Here is a 27,442-nt window from a genome sequence, read left to right as displayed (position 1 = left end):
ATTCATCAACCTCAAGAGGCTGAGAAAATTTTGAAAGGTGCTCTGGTTTAACAAAAGTGAAATGGTTTAGTTTATACAGTGTACCAAGGAATTACAAATAGGTAAAAAGTTCATATTTGTACTTTGGAAGGACTCTTGATGAATAATACAATAGCATTTCAACTGCATTATGCAAAATGTTTGCTGGATCACATTACCTTCTCCCCCCCCCCCCCCCCGCCCCCCATTGAACATGGCTTTTTTTTTTTTTTGATATATGTACTGTCTAAACTTAATCAGATTAACTTCTCTTTAATACATTTCTTATGTCCCCTAAAACTTGCTTTTGCAGAGTAAAGATTAAATTATATAAAGATCTATGGTCTTCATAACATCTCTGCTCAAATAGCTCATTGCTCTATGGAATATATTATTGGGAAAGATTATGTGATACTCTTTCCTAGAGCTCTTTAAGAAAATAATTTGTCTGCAGTCATTTACAACAGCTATAAAAATGAGCACTGACCTGCATTTCCCTTCCTCCCTCTTTCTCTCCTTCCCTACCTTCCTTTTCAACTTCCTGCCTTCCTGTCCTTTTTCATTCCTTTCTCTTCCTTTTCTGTAAGCTTCCTCTTATTTTTCTCTCTTCAAACATATTGTGTCCCTATTATTTGCAAGATACCATGTTATACGCTGGGAATAAAAAGATGAAGAAGTCATGATCCTGTAATATCAGCCGTGACATATAATAAGTCCAAAATAATCAATGACATAATACAGATAGATAAGAAAACACCACTGAAGAGTAGAGGACTGCAAGACAGATGTGCCTGAGGCCTGGTATTTAATTTTAACTGATTCCAGTTTGTCTGGTTTCCACGAGGATCCATTAACCCCAAACTGACTGGGAAATCTCGTCAAGATTAATTGGTCCCTCAGGCTATATTGGAAATCAATGGCTGTGATGCTTCTAAAATTTCGTTTTGCAGACTTTTAACAGCCAAATCTCTCCTTTCTCATTCTCACATTACCTCCCACGTTCCTGTGCATTCAATCCCAACCCAGAGGCCACTGTCCCTCTCTCTTTATCCTTTTATTCTTCCCAGAGCTGCACAGCAGGCATGCGGAGGAGGAAGACAGAAAACAGAAAACTTTTCAGTGTGGGCATCAAGCTGTCAGCCTGTTCCTGTCCCATCACTCGGATCCGCTCCTCCCCCGCGAATCCCCACCCTTAGCACACTTACTCAACAAATGCCAAAGACTGAAAGAAACAGCACAATACAAGATGGTCTCTCCAATTAAAAACAAAACTCCGTAATAGCCATACAATTCACGGAGAACACAGGAAGAGAGTATCTCAGGGCAACTTCCCAGCAGGTCCTGACCTTGACCCTGGGCATCTGGAAGAAAAGGGCATTTGAGGGGAGGAGGGAAGGATGGAGCAGGTGTCTGAGGCAGTCACTGTTCACCTGCGTGCATACATACAGCTCCCTTGATCCTCACTTCCACCTACAAGGGAGGTACGTGGTTACTCCCCATTTTATAGTAAGAAAACGGAGGCACAGACCATCTCAAGTAGCAATGGAGTTTCTAGAGTACTTTAAGCGGACATGCAGGCCATTTTAAGGTAATATGGCAAAGGATATATATTACAGACATGTGCTTAGGGTACTACCAAACTAAAAAGCTAGAACACACCTTTGTTTTTGTTTTAAATAAGTTTATTTATTTATTTATAGAGGGCGAGTGAGTGTGAGCAGGGGAGGGGCAGAGAGAAGAAGAGAATCCCAAGCAGGCTCCACGCTGGCAGTGCAGAGCCTGGTGTTGGGCTCAACCTCACCAACCATGAGATCATGACCGGAGCGGAAATCAAGAGTGGGACCCTTAAACGACTGAGCCAGGGTTAAACGTCAGAAACCAACCTTCCCCCTCCCTTCTGGTCTAGAGAACTGCTTAGAGAAGCCCATGGAGTCCGCTCCCCACACCATACAACTCCATGCCTCCTCCAGGTGAAGAACTATTCTTTATCTTGCAAACGTGACACATAATATCCTTTTATTTGTAGGTGGCCCCACATATTTGGAATTGGATTGCCACTGGGCAAGGTTACTTGTCCCTCTAACATTAAGTCTTTGATAATTATTGCAACTCCTAACTTTCTCATTTCCATCCGATATTCGCTCCACTACAACAGCCTCTCCTAGTATTGGCAGAGGGTGAAATCAGCGCTGTGACATCTGTCAGATGCTTTTTACTAATTTTTAAAAATTTTCCTCTGTAAAGGCTGCACCTGCAAGATACCAGAGGATCTTTTAAAGAAGGTACTTAGGATATGTTGTCCTTTTATAAGTATACAAAAGGGGGAAGTGGTAAGCATCATCAATATGCCAGGTATAGTTTGGTTCCAAACATTAAGCCAAAATCCTGCTAATTTTTGAGGAAAGAAAATGATAATGTGAAATAGTAGTAAATGCGAGTTTTAGTAGCTCCCCAACTCTCTGCAGTGACTGGATTTGGGCCATTTGAGAACAATTTCTACTGTTAAATCAACATAGGGATGGAGAGAAAAACTTGATAAGCTATTCCCAGCCTGGTGATTTAGGAGTTAAACTTTAGAGCTGACACCCCAGAATTTGGTAATCTTCCCACCCCATACAGTACTTGGCTGTAAAATCGGTGAAGTAGCCTCCTTCCGGAAGTCAGGTTTCCTGGTAATACCATAACTGGTTAGGTGCATATAACGGTGAATTTAACAACTAATCCCCTTGATTTTCAGAACAAATGGCACCCACAGGCTTGCTATTGACCTTCTGAATTGTGAATAAGATATGCTAGGCTGCCATAAGCCACTAGGTGTTCAAATGACTCCCCCCCCCCCCCCCGCCGCCAAATCTGAGATGCTATCTTCTTTGTAATGAAATGACAAGACAAAATTATATCAGAAAAAGAACACCCACGTATACACCTGAAATCATGCAAACGAACATTTTGAAATTCAGTGGTAATTTGAAATTCAATGGCCTCCTGTAGACTTCCTTTCCTTGTACAGGCAAAGCTAACTATTTTGTCCCACAACAAAACTGAGGCCTGCTGCCATTGTTCTTGCGACTAGTGAATCACAAGTCAACTGTCACTGGTAAAATGGGCACATATTAGTTCCATCTTGGAGAGAAAGGGCTTTAGAATTCACAAGTAATTGTGGAAATAACTAACATATTATGTTATAATCATACGAAGAGAGCGTACATTGTAAAAATTACCAACACAGAAAGTTTGCTTGGCTGTACTATGTCTTTAAACACTAAAACTCCAAATATAGGGGCACCTGGGTGGTTCAGTCAGTTAAGTGTCTGACTTCGTCTTGGGTCGTGATCTTGTGGTTCATGGGTTCAAATTTCACATTGGGCTCTGTGCTGACATCTTGAAGCCTGGAGCCTGCTTCGAATTCTGTGTCTCCCTCTTTCTCTCTCTGTCCCTCCCCTGCTCATGTTCTGTCAGTCTGTCTCTCTTTCTTTCTCTCTCAAGAATAAACATTTAAAAATGCTCAGAAAAGTAGATATGTTAGAGTAGATAAACTACAAAAGGCTAGAAACCCCATTAGCCAAATTTGTTCTGTAGAGGACCAGAGGAAACCCCATTTAGCAAAGGCATAAGGAAATCGGTGGTAAGAGGGACATCAGCATTATTGAGAAGCTCAGTAGTGGTGTCCTCTGTAGAACAAGGGCAGGGGAATGAGATGCTGTTACAGAACTAAACTCCCAAAGCAATAGAGGCCAAATGATGGTATTTAACCATCAGAAGCAAAGTGGGTGCAATTATTGCAATGAGAGGCAAGGTTGGTAGCCAGGAGTGGCCCAAACTATGGAGAAGTATGGGGAGGGTCAAAAATATATGATCTTCCTAGAGGCATGGTGCAAAGGCAGCCAACACAGATATTGCTTAATTTATATAACGGCAAAAAATTGAAGAAGAATGCTTAGGAGGTTTAAGGAAGCTGTCCGATGAAAAAGTCAATCCCTGGCCCAGTTTCCAGATCTGACTAGGTTTCCAGATGTAGAACCCATTAATTCAGGGAGAGGCCAGATCCCTAGGATGAAAGACCCTGAAATACCAGGGCCTATGTCATTTACTTGGGTCACCATGAATTGGGGAAGGAGTAACAGTAGGTAGTTTCAAAAATTATTGAGTATGGAAAAAAATTATTGAATATGGGGTATCAACTGATGCTGATACCCAGATATCCAATGTGATACCATACCAACATCATTACCTGTAAACTACATAATGGAGTAGCTTAAGTTCACAGTGCATCCACTGGATCCACAGAACCACCTGGTGGACATTTCCTTGAAAGCTGTTGATGGGGGGTGGGAGGGAGGGGAAAGTGGGTAATGGGCATTGAGAAAGGCACCTGTTGGGATGAGCAGTGGGTGTTGTATGAACACCAATTTGACAATAAATTTCATATTTAAAAAATAAATAAACATTTAAAAATTTTTTTAAAAAGAAAGCTGTATGCATATTGAAATGGACAAAAAAAATTAAGAAAAAAGAAAAAGAAGAAGAAAAAAAGAAATGGACATATTTGGAAGTTCACAGAACCCGCACATTAATCCCTTGACCTATGGAGTAAGAATTACCCTAGTGGTTAAGGATAAGTGAAAATGTCCGAAATTGGCTCACTACAACAAAGCTAATACATTTTTTAAATTACCATATTCTGAGGGGAATAGTAGATATCAGTTCCAGTCTTGAATACCTAAAGAAGTGATAGTCCCCATCATATCCATTTAAACCATAAGTCTGATCCTCACAAAAACCACATGGATCATGACAGATGAAAATGAAGCAAAGAAACCTCAATTTTGTTGTGCTGAATGTTTTCTATTTTTAATTTTTTTTTTTGAGCAACCTCCATACTGTTTTCCATAGTGCACCAATACACACATTCCCACCAACTGTACACGAGGGTTTCTTTTTCTCCACATCCTTGCCAATACTTGTTATTTCTTGTCTTTTTGAGTCTAGCCATTTTGACATTTGTAGTTCCCTGATGCTTAGTGATGTTAAGTATCTTTTCATGTATCTATTGGCCATCTGTATGGAAATATGTCTATTCAAATATTCTGCACATTTTTAATTGGATTATTTATAGTTGTTTTGGTGTTGAGTTGCATAAGTTCCTTATATATTTTGAATATTAACCCTTTATTGAATATATCATTTATAAATATCTTCTCCCATTCAGTAGGTTGCCTTTTCATTTTGTTGATGGTTTCCTTCTCTGTGCAAAAGCTTTGCATTTTGATTTAGTCCCAGTAGTTTGTTTTTGCTTTTGTTTCTCTCACCAGAGACATATCTAGAAAAATGTGGCTACAGCTGATGTCAAAAGAAATTACTGCCTGTGTTCTCATCTAGGAATTTTATGGTTTCAGGTTTCACATTTAAGTCTTTAATCCATTTTGAGTTTATTTTTGTGTATTGTGCAAGAAAATGATCCAGTTTCATTATTTTTGCATGTACCTGTCCAGTTTTTCCCATACCATCTATTGAAGAGCCTATCTTTTATCCATTGTTTATTCTTGCCTCCTTTGTCATAGATTAATTGACCATATAACAGGCTTTCTGTTCTATGCCATTTATCTATACGTCTATTTTTGTACCAGTGTCATACTGTTGTGATTAGTATAGCCTTGTAATATGTCTTGAAGTCTGAGATTGTGATACCTACAAACTTTTTCTTATTTCTCAAGATTTCTTTGGTTATTTGGGGACTTTTGTAGTTCCATACAAATTTCATCTGTTCTAGTTCTGTGAAAAATGCTGTTGGTATTTTGATAGGGATCGCAGTGAATCTGTAGATTGCTTTGTGTAATATAGCCATTTTAACAATATTGGTTCTTCCAACCCATGAGTATGGTATAGTTTTTCATTTCTTTGTGTTATCTTTAAATTCTTTCATCAGTGTTTTATAGTTTTGGAGTATGGGTCTTTCACCTCTTTGGCTAAGTTTATTCCCAGATATTTTATTCTTTTTGGTACAATTGTAAATGGAATTTTCTTAATCTTTCTGCTACTTTGTTATTAGTGTATAGAAACAACTGATTTCTAGGTATTGTTTCCTGCCACTTTAGTGAATTCATTTATTACTTCTAAGAGTCTTTTTAGTGGAGCCTTTAGAGTTCTCTATGTAATAGTATCATGGCATCTGCAAATAGTGACAGTTTAAATGTGATATCTTGACAAATTAACACAGCTTTGGCATGTGGCATGCAGCCGTTGATCCAGCAAATTTTCTTTTCTATCCCTACAAGAAAAGAGGATCAGAAGTACTTTGTATTCATGTGAGATGAACAAGAGTGTACATCCATGGTCTTACACTAGGGCTCTCTTACCTTCTATCTTAATATAGTCCAAAGGGATCCGACTGTCAGGATGTTCTGTAGAACATTGCATTAATGCATTATCTCAGTGACATTATGTTAGTAGATAATAATAGACCAAGATCTACAAGATATACACCAGAGCATAGGAAATAAACCCACCATATCAATGAACTTTTAGGGTTCATTGGTTAGGACATATCACTGAACATGACGTGGGGATGAGAAGCACAGGATACACAGAATACGTCATTTTATAGTATTTCTACCATGTACATATAACTTATATAAATAACTTTTAGAGCATAGAGGAGAATAAAATGTGGCCTAATAATTAGTAGTTAGTGAGGTCTTAGTACTTACTATCTTTGTTCGGAATACAAATTACTTAATTGTTAAGTTTGTTTAAGTTAATTTTTTAAAAAGATTTTAGTTCTAAGTAATCTCTACACCTAGGGTGCCTCGGTGGCTCAGTTGGTTAAGCAACTGACTTCGGCTCAGGTCATGATCTCACAGTTTGTGAATTCGAGCCCCATATTGGGCTCTGTGCTGACAACTCAGAGCCTGGAGCCTGCTTCGGATTCTGTGTCTCTCCCTCTCTTTAGCCCTCCCCTGCTCATGCTCTGTGTCTCTCTGTCTCTCAATAATAAAAAACATTAAAAAAAAATTTTTTTTAAGTAATCTCTACACCCAACGTGGGGCTCAAACTTACAGTCCCGAGATCAAGAGTTGCATGCCGACTAAGCCAGCCAGGCACTCCATTAAGTTGATTTTTAACAACGACTGCATTTAACACAACTTTGGCTTGCAAAATTCTTGAGACTTTAACAATCAACTTCTGTGAGTTGGTTCAGTTTGACTTTGGATCATTGGCAGAGAGAGAATATTTTACCCTCCTTCTTCACTTTCCATATCTACACTTACTACTCAGGGTAGAAAGCATGAAAGATTTCCATGAAATTAAAAATGCTCTCATAGTCTAAAGTGCTTACCCTGTTGGAGCTAGCCCATACCACAAAGACCCTGATGGTGTACCTTCACCAAGCCATTTTTTTTGTGCTCCACTTCCCCTGACATGTACTTCTTTGATCATTATCATTCACAATAAGTTTTGAAAAAAAATTTTTTTAATTTCTGAAAATGCATTTACTATTGAAATATGAACATACTCTGTATTTACACTGTCAAACATTGCAGATGACAAATCTGTTGAGTAAATACCTCCAGAACCGAAATGGAAAAACTCCAAAGCAATTGCAAATTATTCCAATTTCCTGCACTCTGGAAAAAAGTAAGAGAAGTAAGGGAAAGGATCATAAGGATATGGTAGGCAACAGGTAATGAAGGTCTCTGCTCTGGGTCTGCACTTGAGAGGGCCCCACTCAGGCATGCAGTCATACTCCTCTCACTGAGCAAAGAGTCTACAGGACTAAGGGGGGTGGCCACCAGAATCTATGTATCCTTCTTATAAACCACATTTTATACTCAAATGGCCCTGAGCTGTTTCAGGGCCTGTGAAGGCCTTATCCCCAAATTCTCACCTCTGAGGTGAACCACTTCTGCACCCCTGGAACAGATGGGTAACCAAGAAGCTACTTGTTGCCTAGTGGGGAGGAGTTGGGATAGAACATGAACTTGCAGCTACATGTTCTAATGTATATATACAAGGTCCTTCATGGTGTGAGACAGACCAAGGTAGGTAGAGAAAAGTCAGGCCATAGGCCAGGCCTCCATCTATAGTTTTGCTAGGACCATCAAATAGTAGAGGTGAGCCTACGGAAGAATATTTTGAGTAGAGAGATCATTAAGTGGAGATGTTTCTCATCCTTGGTGTTAATCTTCTTAGTATCAAACAGAAATCACTAGGCCTTCTCTTGACCCCATAGGTTAGCAATCTTTTCTATTTCTATGACCACTGAGGAAAGATGGTACTACCATGACCAATCCCATTCCCTCCCTCCCCCGGACCTGGGTCCTGTCAAAGCTAATCTTCTAGAAGTTCACATTCAGAATTTTTTGTAAATCAAGTCTCACTGCCTAGGTTTGTTACCTAAGAGACTTGTGACCTGCACATTTTCATGATTAATTAGTTGTTTATTTGGGGCCCCTCATTGGATCCAACAATGCTCCGTGTTCAGGTGTATTCCATATTCTTAATAAAGCCTGATTCCTTCAGAAATTCTCAATCCTACTTACCCTGATTTAGTGTTTGTGAGAGTAATCAGTTCCAGGGCACATAAGTACCTTGTCAACATGCAGTGTTCCACACTGACTCTGAAAGGATCCTTGTGGGCATCAGTAACTTCAGAGTCACTGCCATCCAGTGCTGGGCCTGTTCGTCATTGTTTTTAAAAGACCATACTCTAGGGGCGCCTGGGTGGCTCAGTCGGTTAAGCATCTGACTTTGGCTCAGGTCATGATCTCATGGCTCATTGGTTCGAGCCCTGCGTTGGGCTCTGTGTTGACAGCTTGGAGCCTGGAGCCTGCTTCAGATTCTGTGTCTCCCTCTCTCTCTCTGCCCCTTGCCCACTTGTGCTCTGTCTCTCGCTCTCTTTCAAAAATTAAAAAAAAAAAGTAAAAAATACCATATTCTAGTGTCTCATCACCATGTTTAGTGCCCTGCTCTCCAGGGTCACCAATTCCTTGATACAAGAAAAAGAATCAAAACATTTTGTGCATCTACTGTCAAGTGCCATCATTTTTATCTTATTTGAAGTCAGTGAGATGAGTCCAAATAATCTCTTATTTAATCTCACCTTCCTTAGAAAACTTGCAAGGCTTGGGAAGGGAAATGATAGTTTTAAAAAAAGAAAACCTAAGGGGCACTAAACTCTAAGCCATTATAGTCTTTTTGAGAGTAGACTTACTCCCCCATGTGAATACATAAATATAAATATGTAATTTATTTGTTATGTATCCATGTATATATAATAAATATGTATATATGGTCATGTATGTGAACATATTTGAGAGCAATGAAAAAGGGTGGCATGGGATTCCAGAAGAGAGACACTTTGGAGCCAACTAGAATATGACACATTCACATTGTTTCCTAACAAAAAGGGAATGTCTCAAAAATGAAATCAGTCTTCATAAACAGAACTCTTAGATGTCTCATTCCACGGCTCTCACAATTGCCCTATCTCTTGTGAACTTTATGAACCACTGAGTACCCATCCTCTGAGAAGGCTTCCTCTGTTGTCTAATTCATAGTGTTCAAGTTCTCAGGGTGCCTTTTGACTAGAGTCTTCCTTATGGCCAATTCCTTGAGGAATTAATCCAGCTTCATTTCAGTACCACACAGGGACAGTTGTTCCTCTCTAACTAACTTATTTTAAATCATCCTCTGAATGAGGAAATTCTCTGTAGGACCTGACTGTCTCTAATTGCTTCCCACTTGTAATCATTTTTGAAGGGAAACATCTGCCATTGCCTTCAGGGTGAGTGCTTGGTTTTGTTTTCTTTTTCTGGTCTCTCAAAGCACTCACCTCCCTCTCCTTTATTTGGGATTGTGTAGGTGAGGTATATTGTGATACCTTTTCTCCTGCTGGGAACAAAACTCACATACTTTAATCGACAGACAGTCAGTGTTGATTTGCCTCTTAGATTTCTATTTGTCCTGCTGACATTGTAACCATTTACGAGCATTTTGCTTACATTCTCTTTTCTTCCTTGTTTTAAATAGAAATTTTAAGTGGAGAGGAACCGTCTTTCCCCTGATTATTTTAAAATCTAAGAAAAATAAACTTGCTACATCTATGTAACCTCATTAGCTGTGGCTGCCAAATGATAAGATGTTAAAAACTTACTCTGTGTGTAATATTGTCATAAAATGGTTAATGTGGAAATAAACAAACCATGGTTATGAAATTCACATTTTGCTGATAGTTTACTGAACCAAATTAAAAAGAGAAAGGTTTCTAATATTAGGTATTAATAGTTTGGGTACTTATTGTTGCAAATCAAAGACCAATGAGTTTTAAAGCTATTCCATATAAACTATTTTACATATACAAAAGCCATTTCTGCATGGATATTAAGCAAAAATAAGAGAAAGTATTTTAAAAAGAGGTAGGAAGATATATATAAAGTGGAGATATGTCTTCAAAATGAAATCATTTTCTCGACCATTTAAACCTTTTTTTTAAGTAATGCTACTCTTTATGTATGTATAAACTCAGACATACAGATTTGAATTAATTGCAATCTTTGGTTCCTGACACACTCTCATCATTGATCTATGTATGGTCTCCTCTTCATACATATGTATGCACATATTTTTAATAAGTAATAAATTAAGAAGTTAATTAATTTAACAAATTTAATAAATCCCTACACCCATCATGAGAATTAGAATTTTATTTTAAAAATTTTTTTAAAGTGTATTTTTATTTATTTTGAGAGAGAGATAGGGAGCAAGTGGGGGAGGGGCAGAGAGAGAGAGAGAGAGAGAGAGAGGGAGACAAACTCCCAAGTAGGTTCTGTGGTGTCAGCACAGAGCCTGATGGGGGGCTTGAACTCACAAACCATGAGATCATGACCTGAGCCAAAGTCAAGAGTTGGAGACTTAACTGACTGCATCACCCAAGTGTCTGAGAACTAGAATTTTAACAGTAACTTATATATCCCTATGATTCTCCCCCACCTGTTCCCCTTCAACTTCCATTCAAAGTAACTATTATCCTGGATCCCTTGCATTTCATTCCCTTGTTCTTTTAAAAATAAATTTTTATTTTATAAGTTTCCTTAAAAATGGTCTATTTTTTTTGTTTTTAATTTTTTAAGTATATCATACTGTATATGATGTTCTGGAACTTTTTTACACTAATTATATCATATATTATATGAACATGACTCCATATTGTTAGTTGTAGATGTAAGTTTTTATTTCTGTGTTTTGACTATTTTAAAGAATGCTGCCTTCCTAATAGATCTTGATGGCACATTATAACCAAACCCAAATGATTAACTATCAAAAAGCTGGTTTGTCTTTCTTTGAAGGCAAAGAGAGGTTTGCTTAGTTTTCAAATGCTCCCAGAAGTGAAGACAGAGCTTTGATGTTTAGATGGGAGTTAAGAGTTTGGGGGAAATATTGAATCTCTTTGAATGCTCATATGCCTCTAACAAAAAGAGTAAGAAAAACAAAAAGATAAATAACCAAATTCAAACAAGTTGAATATTTTTTATCCTTCTATACAAGTCCTCTTTGAAGGTATATATAATCTAAATTTCATGTTAATAACAATGATTTTTAAAAGACTTTATTCTCCTATGAGATTCACCTATTTATGTTTACTAATGCTTAGAGAATATGTCGCATATATCACAACTATTCATTCTGTCAGTCACATTAACTGCTTGGAATCTGATCCGGTCTTCCTGCTTCCACTCACTCATCCAGGCCCACTGCCTATGAAATTATTTGAGGCTGCCTTAACTTTGAAACTATGGTGGGAAATGGAAAAATTTCTAATGATTGTGCCAGGACTATTATCTTCTGATTCTCCTGATATTATTAACCTCAGGGTGCTATATCTAAGCAGAAGTCAGGGGAATAGTCTTCTTTCTACTACTATCTCATATCCGGATTCCTATGTGCTGCCCAAGAAGCCCTCCTTGTTGTCCCAGTGTCAGGATTTGCTAGAAGTCTCTCTTTCCTTAAGTCTCAGAAATAATTCCATGACATTGTGCTAGGAGACAGATGCTTAAAACAGACAGCTTACTGCCTTCTTCTGTATCCCATTCCATTCTCCTCTTTCTTGACAGTCAACCTTCCCCTTGTTAATCAATTCATGCAACTAGATATCTTCAGACTGCCCACCATGTCAGCTCATTACATTTTCCTGTGTTTGCAAGAATCTCAGTGGAGGAAGCAACTTGGGCTCAAGGTAGGGTGGGACGCCTCCTTAATATTGCTTACGAGAGCTTTAATATGCAGTACCATAGACATTACATTAATACTATTCCTTCATCTTCACGCTCTCACCAAATAAAAAGATCATCAGAGAAACAAATAGATCTGAATAATTTCCAATATCTCATTAAACTTTTTAGTCATCGTCCCTCTGGGCTTAAAAATGTGAAGAGAGGAAGAAACTCAAATAACCCCCCACATCTCCACTTCCCAGCAAATCTACCACACCTGCATAGTGTCTGGCGTGTAGAAAGCACTTAATCCCTATCTGATGAATGAAAGGATGTGCAAACCCTCCCTGCCCATCTACAACTTAAGATTCAAGGAACATGAAAGCAGCAGAAGTGGGAAAAAGGGAAGGAAACAAATTTAAACTAGCAAAAATGACTAGTTCACAGTGCCCAGAAATCCTCAAACACTTAAATGCAGGAGAGGGTCTGATAGTTGCCGAAGTAGAAGCAGAATGCCATTGTTCTCTTTTCTTCCCCACCTCAAGCTCTGTATCCCCCTTTGTGCAACCAGTAACTGGTTTGGGAGAGGATGTTTAACAAATAATTATAGGGGCGCCTGGGTGGCTTGGTCAGTTAAGCGTCCGACTTCGGCTCAGGTCACGATCTCACAGTTCGTGAGTTCGAGCCCCGCGTCGGGCTCTGTGCTGACCACTCAGAGCCTGGAGCCTGTTTCAGATTCTGTGTCTCCCTCTCTCTCTGCTCCTCCCCTGTTCATGCTCTGTCTCTCTCTGTCTCAAAAATAAATAAACGTTAAAAAAAATTAAAAAAAAAACCAAACAACAAAAAACAAGTAATTATAACTACAGCCAGCTTTGCCTTTGTTCTAATTTCTCTAAATTCTTATTTATCCTACTCTACTTTGCCTAGTGTTTATTCTCAACATAATCTATTTCACCACAGTATTCATGAACATATTCCCTTTAATAAGCAATGGGATGATTGCCTTGACAGAGAAAATGAGGAAACATCTCCTTTTCTAGAGCTCAAAATGATGTACTACAGAGTAAAATGACCTCTTATATCTTTATACAATATAAATGCTTAACAACTTTTTTTTTAATATTAGCTGAAGTCTTACAAAAGGGAAGAAAATAGAAACTAATTGGGTCTTGGAGATGACAATAAAGCTGTTCAGACAGCCAACCCAGAGGACATATTCCTGCTTCCTCTGGGATAGCCCAAATCGGCCAAGGTCAAATTTACAAAAGAAAATGCAGGTGATTTATTTGTGACTTCTAGTCAAGTGCTCTTGAAACTCAAACCATTTTGGTTTTTTTTTTTTTTATAACATATTAGAAAGCATATTTCATCCCCCCACCCTGCCCCTCACCCAATAAAGCATATTCCAAATGTCTTCAGTTGAAGGTCCTAGCTTGTCTCCCTATACCTATTTTGAAACAATAAAGTTTTACATTTGTAGGCTGGATACGGAGAAACCCTCATTTTCATTTTTTGCATTACAAAGCTATGTCATTCCTTGTGAGACACTTGAGCAATTTAAATTTCCTTTTAGAACTTACAGACATTGGTGGATCAAAGAACCTGACCTTAAGCAAACAACTTCATAAATTCGATTCTAAAGGGATTAGATGCTAGTTCTAGAAGACTCCAAGAGCTTGCTTTGCCAAGCCTAGGAATATTTTTGCTTTCTATTGGGTATACTATCTTCTCCTACATTCCTTGTCCAAATCTTATACCCAAATCACACATTCATTCTTTTAATGGTCTATATTTCACCCATTCTAGGATTTCTCCATCATTTCCAGGCTCATCTATCTTTATGTCACTTCCTACAATAATGAGGTGGAGCTCTTCCCAGTCCCAGATACCACTCTTTTCTATCTCTTACTCCCAGATGACTGTGGTTAAAAATAACAGTAAACTAACTCCTAAAAAATACAATATCAAAGGATTTGAAGACTGGAAATATTAAAAAAAAATATTTAGTCCATTATCTCAATTATATTTTGGTCATGAGTTTCGAAGAATCAAGTAGCTCGTTCAGATCATACCTAAAAAGTAGATCCTTCCCACTAAACAACATGACCTTCACATGACTTCACAAAGAGACTACATCTTTGTTTTAAGCTAACTTCAGTTACTGAATTATACAACTTAACCAAATACTAGATGTTTGCAGAAACTCATAGAATAACTAAATAAATATAAAATAACGCTTCACTTGTTTGTAGGCCTCTTCCCAATTTGAATGATGTATACCCAGCAAAACCTAGAAACCAAAAAAGACCCTAATGATATTCAAATAACATTTTAAACCCTAACATTTATAATGTCTATGTACTTCCTATGCCAAATACTTTACATGTCTTGTTTATGAATCCTCATGACATTCTTATGAAATAAGTACAAGTATATTAAATATAAGAAAATTGAGCATTAGAGAGGTTAAAGGATTTGCTTAGGATCACTACCACTAAGTGATAGAGATGGGATTTGAATGATAGTCTCATCAATTCCAGAATCCATAGTCTTAACCACTATGCAAGTAGTTTGCTTATAGCACTCTCCGTGAGATCTTGAGGATTTTCTTTACTGTTGATTTACATACAAGCTTATTTTTTGGTCCAGAAAAGATCAGGAACTACAGGAACTACAAATTAAAAGAAGTAGGACCCTGTACCATATAATAGCAGAAGAATCGACTGACAGAGCAGATTTTCAGAAGATACTAGCCGAGGTGATTTTGAATTTCTGAAAATCTCCCCATAAAAATATATGGAGCAACAACAATGGCAAAACCAAAACTCCATAGACAGCACCTCCCACAAAACTAGGGGCAAGCTATTTCCACATAAGCTGGTAGAGTCAAACCACCTGAACTGCTTTATCGGCATGTATGTAAGAAGAATTAGGGGGAAGGGAATAAGGCACATGATGTTCATAAGATAGGGGAGCCCCTAATCAGCAAAACAACAGTGGGCCATTCTGAGAAAAGTAGCTAAAACAGACAGCAGTTTGGCAGGTTCCACATTATGCATTAGTACAAGGAGACTGTGCTACAACAGAAGTTTGTACAGAAGAGAAGGCTGTGGTTCTGTAGTAAAACAAACAACAGAAGAGGGAACTTAGGTCTATGAGCTAGGGAAGCTAACCTGGCCCACTTCTCCTTCCAGAAGTTCAGAAAATCCATTTTACTTGAAGTGAAAAAGATCACAGTGGAATTCAAAACAAAGGTATCATAGGAAAAACAAAGTGGGGTGGAGAAACATTGTCCCTACAGACAAATAGCAGAGCAGGAAGATACATCAATCAGACCTGGGTATACTGTAATATCGTATTTTGAAACAATTTCTTAATTTCTTACAGAAACCAATAAAATGATGGACAGTATGATAAACAACATAAATCCGAATCAGGAGAACACCAAAACTGGTGATTGAAGAGAAAGAAGATTTGAAGAGAGTTGACAAAATTCAGGAAAGAATTAGAGTAATAGAAATAATTATTTCAGAAATGCAGACTAAATTATGTGATATACAAGAGTGAATATATGCAATGATAACTATTTTAAGAGACCTATCAGATGGAAAACTATTCAGACAAAATGGACAGGTTTAGAAGATAGAAAATCTAACACACATGTAAATGTGTATGTTTAAGTGTATATAATAGGAGTTGAAGAAAAAAAAACAGCTGAATACAACAAATACTAAAAACCACTAAAACAAGAAAAACTTGTTTTATTATTCCTCTGAAATAATAAAAAATATTTAAAACTGCATTTTGAAATGGCATGCTTCATATCTGGGAAAAACAACCCAAAACAGTTAATACCACGATGTATTTTACTAAAATTACTGGACTTTCAAGGAAAAGAAAAATTTGCTGGGCATACAGCCAAGGAGACAAGACACCCATAAAGGTAAGAAAATGATATCATCATCATATTTTCCAACAGAAATTCTCTATTCCAGAAGACAATGGAGTAATAAATTTATGACTTTCAAGGAAAGTATGAGTAAAGAACTTTATACCAATTGAAACTTTTATAAAGGCCTAAAAGCTTTTAGGATAAGCAAGGACTCAGAGAATACTGTTCCCATGAACACTTCCTGAGGAATGTGCTAGAGAATAAACTTCAGATTAATGCATGGTATAAGGAAGTAATATATGGTATGAAGAGCCTACATGATGTAATGATGTAGATTCACTACAACTATCAAAATGTGAGAGAAGAGAAAAGTATATGAAAAGCAGAACAAGCAGAACAATTTCTTCTAGTAATTGGGTAATTATGTTAATGTAATTGAGAGCCAGGACTTTTGATATGAAAGAAATGAGGCATTTATTTAAGATTAATAAGGTTAGCAAAAACTCTATAGCTTTGTTATGGACTGAATGTTTATATCCCCAAAAATTCATAGGTTGATTCAATGCACAGAGTTTGGAAACGTAATATTGAAGACTCGATATTATGGTATTTTGAGATGGAGCCTTCGGGAGGTAATTAGGGTTAGATTAGATTAGGGGGTGGGGCCCTCACAATGAGATTCATGGCCTTATACGGAGAGAAAGAGATTTCCATCCCCTAGCCCCCACTTATGCACCAAGGAGAGACCACATGGGAACGTGGCAAAAAGGTAGCAGTATGCAAGCCAGGAAGGGTTGTCACTAGAGCTCAACTACGATGGCACTTCCAGTCTCCAGAACTATGAGAAAACACATTTCTGTTATTTAAGCCACACAGTCTGTGGTATTTTGTTATGGCAGCCCAGGCTAAGACAACTCCAAAATATGGTCTGGATAATATTCTAATGAACTTATAATACATTTTATCTTTAAAATATACGTATATGTAATCTAAGTTCTGCACATTGAATCTGCATAGAAACAATGACAACCCAGTAACAACGAAATACCTGTTATCCTCATTGTTCTCTGTATTGTTTTCCACTGAAGGAACCAGAGTCCCTTAAAGAAATAGCTAATTGTATATATAAGAAAGAAAAAATGCAATGTGAGTTAGAAGATCTGGCCATGACAGAAAGCAAGGAGGCCATCAGAGGCTCCTAAGATTAAGTCTAAAGAATTCAATAAACAACTTCAAGAGGCTCTCACTGGTGACAGTGGAAATAATTTGAACAGTAGTAAAAATAATAACTAGAAAACATACATACATTCATTTTGTTTATGTTTAAATTCATATACTCATTTTTATCTCTTGAAGAACCCTCATAGGTCCCGAAGGATGTTAGGAGCATTTCATTATTTTGAAAACAGTGAAATAAAGAAAAAGAACAAAGCATTTATCATATCTTCCTACATAAACATCAAGCAAATATTTAATGAGGAAAATGTTCTCTTTAAATAATATTCCAGATAATAAATGAAGAAGAAAAAATAGAAATTTCACTCTCATTAATACTAAAAAATCCAGGTAATGATCATCAGTGGTTGGTAACAACACAAAAACAGAGACAATCAAATATCATGTACCCCCAATTAAAACAAAAAACAAAAAACAAAAAACACACCACCTAGTAGTTTTGCAAAAAAAAAAAAAAAAAAAAAGGATTAAACCTGGATTTTATCAATTTTCTAGATAGAATCAACAAATTTCAGGGGAAACAGGGGACAGAGGAACATGTCAAATGACACTGCAGAGATACAACTAGCAAAATCCACACTATGGGAAACTATAGAACATAAAATTTGTTACCTTCAATAAAAAGACAAGGGAAGGGGAACTTCTATAAATAAAAGAGACATACTAAAGAATCACGATGTGTGAATATCATTTAAATCCAATTCAAAACTATATATTTATAGTCTCACATGTCTCCACTGAGGTAATAAGCACAATGCAGGCAACTTTGACTAAATTGGGGGGAGCAAACCAAGAAAATACAAGGAAAAAAAAAGTTAAAAATTTAAAATAATGTGCAGTAATATATGCTAAGAAGAGTACCTGGCATACAGGTAAATAACTAAGTATTAGTTAATATAATGAAAACAGCTAACAAATATAGCCCTTACTGTATACCAGACGGTGATCGATCTGTAGTTTATAAAATTATTATGACATCTAATCCTCAAGTAACTCTATAAATAGGTACTAATATCAGTTTTATTTTACACACGAGAAAACCAGAGCACACCTGCATTAAGTAGCTTGTTTGGGATGGGCTAGTTAATGGTGAAGCCAGATTGGAGGTCAAGGAACCTGGTATCAGAAACTATACTCTTCACCACTGCATGATACTATTTCTTATAATGATTGTTAGCATGCATTTTCTCAGGGAAGGGATGAGATCAAATTTTTATCTTATATTTTCTATATTATGGTACTTGTTGGATGTAAATGAATTAGATTCAACTCTGATCACCAGTCCCTTGTGCTCTGGCCCAAGGGAAAAGTGAAGCAAGAGACCGTTCTTTCTTCTCTCCCCCAACAGTGGAGCTGGAAATCAGAGGACTTTCAAAACGAATTTTTAGCAAAATAGTAAAGGTCAAAGTCAGAGTACTTTTTCCTAAATGGGTTGTTAAAGGAAGAAGTTACGTCAGATAGGTCAGGAGCCAAAGTGCACATTTCTATCTTATTTACTATTTTCTGTGATAAAGTTGTTTCATTCGCCAATAAGTATGGGTTGGAATTCTTCAGAATAAATATCAAGTTGAGATATGAAGTAAAGATAGAATGCAATGCCTCCTTCAAATAATCTTCAATGTTTGAAGAAGCACGTTGATATGTTTATCCACATCTGCCTTACCTTCTACCAAGGCTGCAAAACTAGGAATTCTATTTAATTTATAAAATACAGTATTTGGTATTTTGTTGCTGTTAATCAAGATTGAATTTATTTTGCCAATAGCTGAAATAGAACCAACTGTATTTATGGAAAATAGAGTAAATAGTAATTTTTTAAAGCTTGTCTTCCCAGTAGGGGGAGCTGCAATGCTAGCTGACTAGGACAAGCCAGCCTGACTCCATTTCCTTTCTAAATCTGAATACAGTAATGGACTTACTCAAGTTTAACCTAGAGATGTCTTGCCCCAATATTTGTTTGGTACATTGGTTCTCAGCCCTCCGTGTGAGTCAAAATCATTTAGGGTTTGTTTTTTTTGTTTGTTTGTTTTTTTTTAAGTTGTGGAATAGTTCAGGATACCTTAGGTAATGGTTTTTTGGGTTTTTTTGTTTGTTTGTTTTTTTGTTTTTGTTTTGTTTTTTTTTTTAAAGTACTCCCATGACTCTATTTTATAGCCAAGATTAACAAGCCCTGGCCTGGTAGAGGAAAGAAAACACATTCAGAAGGACGTAGAGGAGCAGTAATATCATAAAATAAAAGCCTTTTATAACAAGCATTTGTGAGTTTCAGCATGTAATCCAATAGTATAAAGCTTAACGAACTGCAAACAATGTTTTTCACTTATAAAAACATGGTTCTTTTTTGCCTAATATTCAGAAAGTAAGAAATTTGGGTTTTATATTTTAAAAATATCTTCCTCAGGCCCGAAATGTGTTGAGTTTTCAAGAGCAACCTTGTGTGACAGGTAATATGTTACTGTGGACCTTCCACTGCCTCTTGCCTTTTCCAATCAATTGAAGTTTGCCAGAGCAGCAAATGAATATAGTCATTTCTAGAAGCTCTTTTCAGTAATGCATAACATGCACTTTTTACTTTCTGCAGCTGTGAAAAGACAGACCTTTGCCACACAGAGAAAGGTGATATTATTATAAGTGCATGAGATGAAAATGGCAAGAGTGCAGTCACTTCAGAATTAGCCTCAATTTCCACCTTGGTGATGTGATTTTCGTGGTTGTGTAGGAAACACCCAAATACCGTTCCCATCATGACATTGCCAACAGAGGCTCACTTACTGTGAAGCTGATAAAACATAAACTTCAGGGTCTCTCACTAGCACAGTCCATCCTAAGACCACATGAGAAGCCCCTAGAAATATGTAAAACAAACAAAAATTACAAAATGTTAGATATTTTCACTGCAGTTGATTAATACTACTGACTTTTTCCACTCAAATTTCTCATCTATCACACTTCCCCTTATATTGGGTGGTGTTGGAAGAGCCACATGCATTTTGGGGATCTGGCTGAGATTTGAGGACAGCTCGTTTGGCTTAGTGGGATGTATGTATGTTGTTTGCAGGCATTTCCATGTAAGTCATTGGTAGCAAGGTCTCCTATGTTAGTAAGTAGCAGAGCTAGGATTCACACTTGGCTTTCTCTGATGCTATAATGGTCTTATCATTTCCATTAGACCACCCTTCATATGGTTAATGATCCACCAGTAGACCTTTTTATGATCGTTTATCTTTAAGCTGCTGCCAGGAAGTGATATTATTTCCCTACTCCTCTCTGGCTCTGAGACTTTTTTTTTTCTTCTTTTTTGCCTCTTGGCCCCTCCTGTCTTAACCTGAACACTATACTCTATCCAACAGGGCTGCTCACCTTTGCTAGAATATAATTTTGCCCATTCCCTTTCTTTGGCTAATTATTATATTTTACTGGTTCTTGTTGATCTCTTGTTGATTCGATAAAAAAAAAAAAAAAAAACACTGACATTGACAAAGAAAATATAAAACACATCACTACAATGAGGACATCAATAACACATAGTTAATGAGTACCAATTCAAAGAGTATTTACAAATAATCATTATACACACACCAAAAACCCTTGAAATCTTATAGTTCATATATGAAAGATATATGAAAGAGGTTATCCCAGATTTGACAACAATCCTAAACATTTACATGACATTTCTAATAAGTTATGAATTTGAGGGAAATTTTTCTAACTATGAGTCATAAAAAACAAATTTTTATTGACTGCTCTAGAAGAAAAATTAAATTATCTTTCTATCCTATGTATAAAAGATGTTTTTGCATAATTGTCTTCATATGAAAAGGCAGTATGAATTGTTAGCATGTTATTTTTCTAGATGTTATAACGTTCATGTTATGTGTCAGCTTTGTGAAATTTGTAATTTTTAAGCAAATATTCACTTTTGTAACTTGATATTTTACATATAATTATGTATTCCTTTTTTAAAAGGGGGCCCCCTAAATTTTGTAATCATCAGTCTCACGAAACTTAGAATTACCCCTGAATGACAGTAAAGTATTAGTTAATAAAATATGTGGTATCAAGTTAAATGAGTCTGTCCATTCACTTCACAAACCCAAAATTTCATTATTTGATAAATTTTAAATTTTAATTTTTTTTGAGGGTGCAAGAAGGGGAGGGGCATGGAGAGAGAGAGAAACCCAATCAGGCTCCATGCTGTCAGTGCAGAGCCCGATGTGGGCTCAGTCCCACAAACCATGAGATTATGACCTGAGCCGAAATCAAGAGTTGGACACTTAATTGACTGAGCCACCCAGGTGCCCCAAGTTTTAAAATTTAATATCTAATGGAGTGTTTGCCTGGTTGCCTATTGCTATTTCTAAAGCTACATATCTTTATCTACTTCCTATAGTCTCTCTCTTTACACACAAAAAATAAATATCCTGAACAGGTACCATTGTGGGTGAGGTAGGCAGTTATTCCAGATGCACAAACATCTTAGATAATTTTGAGTAACAAATGGCTACAATCTACCTGAAAAAGAAATCATCATGAATACCAGAATTTGGTACATTAATTGTTCTCTAAAGTAAATACAAATGCCATAAAAATATATTGCCTCTCTTACTACCTTCCCCTTACAACTGACTGATTCTTTGGATGGCCATATATTAATAGTTAATATTATAAGGAAAAAAGAAATACCTTCTTACAGAAACAATAAGAAAATAGGACTAGGTAATAAAAGGAAGAAAATATAAGAAATTAAATATTTTATACATGGGAAAATCAGGAAAACTGTGCATATATAAAAATACTTATATGCATTCATTATAAATGTATTGATATAAAGGTTGTTTAACAAACAATTTACAAATAATATTAGAATACATTACTTTATGAATGGATAAAGAAGATGTGGTATATATATACAATGGAGTATTAGTCGGCAGTCAAAAAGAATGAAATCTTGCCATTTGGTATATACATATATACATATATATATATATATATAAATAACCTCAAGAGCACAGATAATAGTAAAATGTGTAGAAACAATTAAGCAGTGATAAGTTTTGAGTATTTATTGCCTTTGTGTTTTTTCAGTTTATTTTTATTTGAAAGAAAGAGAGCATATGCGTGAGTAGGAAAGGGGTAGAGAGAGAGAGAAAGGGAGAGACAGAATCCCAAGCAGGCTCTGTGCTGTCAGCGTAGAGCAGGATGTGGGTCTTGATTTCACGAATCAACTGCGAGATCATGACCTGAGCTGAGACCAAGAGTTGGACACTTAACTGACTGAGTCACTCAGGTGCCCCTTTTTACCTTTGCTTTTAATTTAATTGATTTCATGACATTTATCTGATTTAATTTTTAATATCAACAGTTTGTAAAACTCTTGAAAATTTAACAGTCAGCTTCCACAAGACAGTATATGCCAGCTGTAGTATACCATTGTGATTATTACATAAATAAATGAGGAAACACAAAAAGAAACTTAATGTTAATGTACTCAATCAGTATATAGTTTGGAAATCTACTCAGTGCCAAGCATAGGAGAAGAATTATAGAGAAGAATCAGCTCTAATGTTTGCTGTAAATAAAGTCACTGTATCATGTGAGCCATAGAAACTTAAGCAAGAAACTAGGCCACATAATGAAAATTGTTACAATTCTAGTATGTAAATAATGTTATGGTAATCCCTTGGAGAAAGCAAGTTTCAAGATAGTCCACGGAGTAAATTGGTTATACTGAATTAGAGAAGAACACAAAGTGAAGGAAATAACATGAACAAAGGAGACACATAAGACCATGATAAGTGTAGTGGGGAAAGGCTGGGCTAATGAAGAAAAAAATCATCTGAAATCAGTGCATGGATTAGACTTTAGGGAAAATAAATTCAAGAAAAAATATTTTAAAGTTAACAGAGGTTACTAAAAATGTTAAATAAATTTCCAATTTTGGAGCATTAGGAGGGAGAGTAATCTAAAGAAGAATAAGATATTCTAGCAAAGAGACCTGAAAAGAGAAAGGAGAAATTCACATGAAGACAAAAGATTCATGGTCAGTTGCAGTAAATAACCAATTACACAGAGAACCCCAACAAATGTTGGGTTTTGAGCAATAAATGTTTTGATTATTAAAGGAAAAATACATTTTCAGAATAAAAGGATTTTATTTATTGGAAGTGTGAAAATATACTAAAACTTTGCCCCAGTTTGCCTTCCTTTGTCTTATTTTCTGTATCTTGGAGACTTTCCTATTGGATCAAAGATGATATAACTTTAAAACAGGTTTATATGTCTTTTCCTAAACAAAAAAAGGTAAGAATGGCTATAGAAAATTGAAATGTTAAGCACAGATGTCAAAACGAGAGGAAGAAAGGGGAGAGATAGGGAGAGAGGGAGAAGGAGACGGTGGCAGGGAGGGAAGGAAGGAGGAAGAGGGGAAGGGACAAAAAGAAAAGAATTCTGCTACAAGAACACACTATCAAAAAGTTATCAAGAATTGATGACTATTTCAAAGTTCTGAAGTAAACTCAGGTTGTGGAATCTCTGACCTCAGTTTCACAATATCAGTCCCTCATGCAGAGGAGCAAATCCGAAGTCGGGATGGAAGCATCTGGTTCAGTGGATGAGTTCAGTTTGCAGCCCTAAGCTGTCTGCTCTCTTTTCTTACTACAGCCTCACAGGTGGCTCACTCACAGTTGATATCTGTCAGGCAGGCCAAATTCATTCAAAACAGTTTAGACATGAGACATGCTCAAAGATGGGAACCAACTATTTACTTTAGCTGTCTCGATTAGACACTAATTGACCATTTTGGTTGGCAACCTTCAACTCAATTCTCCTGAACAGAGTGCCCTGAACAAAACATTTTGTTAAAGCATGTCATTGGGATAATTCAAGTTACCACTAACATATGTTATATTCTATTTCCCTCTCTCTCCAGGTTTTTGGCTTCCTATGGATACCAAGTTGTTACTCGTGGTTCAGTGTCCTAAATGGCAACCTAGGAACTTAGAAACAATGTAACTTCAAGAAATAACTTATTTTTACAAAGTATCTCAGATTTCAGATGATGGCAAAATGTGCCTAATCTATGAGTTACAGTGGGTATATGAAGTGTTTAAGACAATGATTCTGTATTAAGGAATATTTAAAAGATGCAAAAGTTATAGTAGCTACAATGTTCTAACCAAGAAATCATGAGGTCCAAATAATTAAGAATTAAGGCCCAAGGTAACCCATGGTCAACAAGACAGAATAAGAACTAGAATATAAACAGAAATTATTTCTGGCTTGGCCTTCAGAGACTGAGGAGTCATTACATGGGACAAAAGACTCACTTCCCTTTGGAGAATAAATTATATGGCCAAACTTTTACCCTCTATTTTCCAGTGATACATATTTGAAAAAGCCATTTTAATTTCCCCCTAGCTTCATAACAATCTTTATTATTATTCCAACTTTGTTCATTTTGGTGTTTGTAAATTTTTTGAACAAAGTTGAGAAGTGCTAAATTAATCTGTGGCAGCTTATTTCTAGAATATCTAAAGGCAGGAAATGCCTACACACTTGGGGCTCTTCCATCCACTGGATTACTTCCAAAGAGATCAAGAAAAGATGATATAACCTGCTAAATAGACATGTTTAGGAGGTTAGAAAGAGAGCTATTGTCAGATCCTGTCTGATAAAGCAGTTTGAGAGGAGGATTGAACAAAGATAAGAAGCCAAGCCACACCCTTCTTCTAGTCCAAGTATCCTGGAAAGGAAGGATCATCTTCAGGAAACCAGACAACAGGAAGCACCAAACTAAGTGCAGATGCCTTCTGGGGCCAGTCAAGTCAATCCAAGTCAGAGAGGGAAGTAACCCATTTCATCTGTTAGACATTGAAAGAAACAGGCTCCATATGGCTTGGATGGTTGGAATGGAGTCTTTGAATTAGTAGTAGATGAAAGACAGGTCTTAAAGGCCTTTTTATTCTTAGAACCACCAAAACTTATATTACACGTCCTAATTACACATCCTAATTGCTTTCCCACTTAGAGGCCCTGGAACCTTGAAATCTGTGGTTCTGGATTCAGAACAGGGGAGTGACATCAAGGAAGCCTAATTAAAAACAAGGGAAATTTTTCTAGTTTCTCATTCTTCCCCCCAACCCCCTGCTAGCCCTTCCAAATTCCTCTCCCCTTTTTTGATCCAGCGCAAAGAAGGTTCAAATCAAAAGGATAAATTGTTCAAATAACCTATCAATAATAAGGTAGTAGGCTTAAAAGGAACATCTAGGTTCCTTAAAAGGAACATCTAGGAACATCTGAAGGATTCTCGAATGTGAAGTCTGAAGGAGAGTACAAGTTCAGGTCTAAAAGTAGTTAGGTAATGGAATCTGGGTAGCTTCCCTAGTTTTTATTATATCCCATCAGAGTGTGGGTTAGATGGTGTCCTAATGGCTTAACGCCAATTTCCTGGAGCTACTCCAAGTGACACCTTTATTAGCAAGACTAATAGTATTTAACCCATTTTTTTGCCTCACAGACCTCTGAAAATATCATGAAAGCCTCTCATCCTCAAGCTGCACAATACACATATTCATTCACGCACACAGTTGTGCATACATTCTCCTTAAAGCTCAAAGGCCATAGGTCATGAAGTGCTATAAACAATACTCATGCAAAAAAAAAAAAAAAAAAGCCAAAGCAAACACGAAATCAAGAACCAACTCAGTTGAAACAGCAGTGTGGAACTGTTAATATCTCAACAGAAAAAGCCATCAAGTGCTACCCTAGCTGCCCTCCAGCTGCCAGCAAGAAGTGGTAGTCACGGCAACATTTGCATTTGGGGAAGTATTTGATTTATCCACCTATAATTTCCCACAACATATGATGATATGAAGGCCAGGAAACTAAGGAGAGGAAGGACTTGTTGCTATTTCACCAGGAGAATCAACAGAGTCTGCTGTCGGCTTGTACAAGGCAAGAGGCCACAATAACAGCCATAAATACAGTGCAAAGTGAGGAGGTTGAATCCCAGACTGGATGGTGGGCTCCCTCCAGAACTCCCTTCTGCCTTATTGGACATGAAAGGGTAAAGGAAATGAAGAAACACTTTTGCCTTTTGGTCACCTCTGCTGGCAACTCTGAAATTCCCTATTACCTGAGAAGGAAACCCAGCTGGCCAGGTCACACTCCTCTGGACAGTGTCCTCACTGCCTTACCCAACTTTTCCACTTATGGCCTCATTTTGGTTTAATTTGGAACACAAGATCAAGAATATTTTTTACCAAATGATAAAATGTAAGTGGGCAGTTTGGTTTAGAAAATGTCAGTTCACATGAAGATTTTATGGTTGTCGTTGTAAGTGGAGGAGAATTTTCCCTCAAAGGACACAGGGATTGTAGAGAAGTGGGCAGGAGAGATTGGAAAAGCATGCACGAGAGCTCACATTATTTCTTGTTTCTCTTTAAGCACAAACATTAGAACGGACAACTCGTGTGTGCTATGGGTGAAGTCCTAGACTTGGGGAATTATCTGTAATTTTAGTAGGCTTTTTTTTTTCTTCTGAGAGAGAAAAAAACATTTAAAATTTCACTGTCTGGAACAATTCTTATCCTCTAATACCTCCACAACAGCAAAGAACCTTTAAAGTCTGAATGTATTTTCTGCTACAATGTTAGGACATATTAGCTCAAAATTTAAATATAAGAGCAGACACAGTGGGTCACACTTACTCAGAATTATTCTAACCTGTATTCAGTAAAAATGAAAATTCCCTGGATATGTTAGTAATTATAATATTTGAAGTAAATTAGCAGGAATTTTTGCATTTATAGTACTAATTATATTTCACTAGCAAAGACCTTGACTAGTTTTCAAGTTTAATAATTTTACTTTCCATAGATAGAGTATTTCATACTTTTCGTTAAAGTACTTTAGCATATGAATATACTCAGGATAAACTAAAAAGAAGGTCAGGCAATTATCCCATTTTTCTGGTGGGTAAACAGAAACCTGAGGAAGACTACCACTTGCTCAAGATTATTTAGGGAGACCTTTTAGACACGAGTTATCTTGTCTTACTGACCAAATGGGCTCTTTTTTTCTTTCCTGC

At 36.8% G+C, this 27,442-nt stretch overlaps 1 long non-coding RNA gene across 1 annotated transcript in view; it reads right to left on the bottom strand.

The window, feature by feature from the left end:
- The window catches only part of LOC131506185 (uncharacterized), a 51,124-nt gene that overhangs the window by 10,150 nt on the left and 13,532 nt on the right, over positions 1–27,442 (bottom strand). Inside the window, exon 2 of the long non-coding RNA XR_009258775.1 lies at positions 20,128–20,200. This is a non-coding gene — a long non-coding RNA (uncharacterized LOC131506185). The remainder of the gene's footprint in view (positions 1–20,127; positions 20,201–27,442) is intronic.

The sequence above is a fragment of the Neofelis nebulosa genome, chromosome 3 (genome assembly GCF_028018385.1).
Source record: "Neofelis nebulosa isolate mNeoNeb1 chromosome 3, mNeoNeb1.pri, whole genome shotgun sequence".
Lineage (NCBI taxonomy): Eukaryota > Metazoa > Chordata > Mammalia > Carnivora > Felidae > Neofelis > Neofelis nebulosa.
The sequence above is the reverse complement of the archived record's forward strand: the minus strand, read 5'-3'. Positions and strand labels throughout refer to the sequence as shown.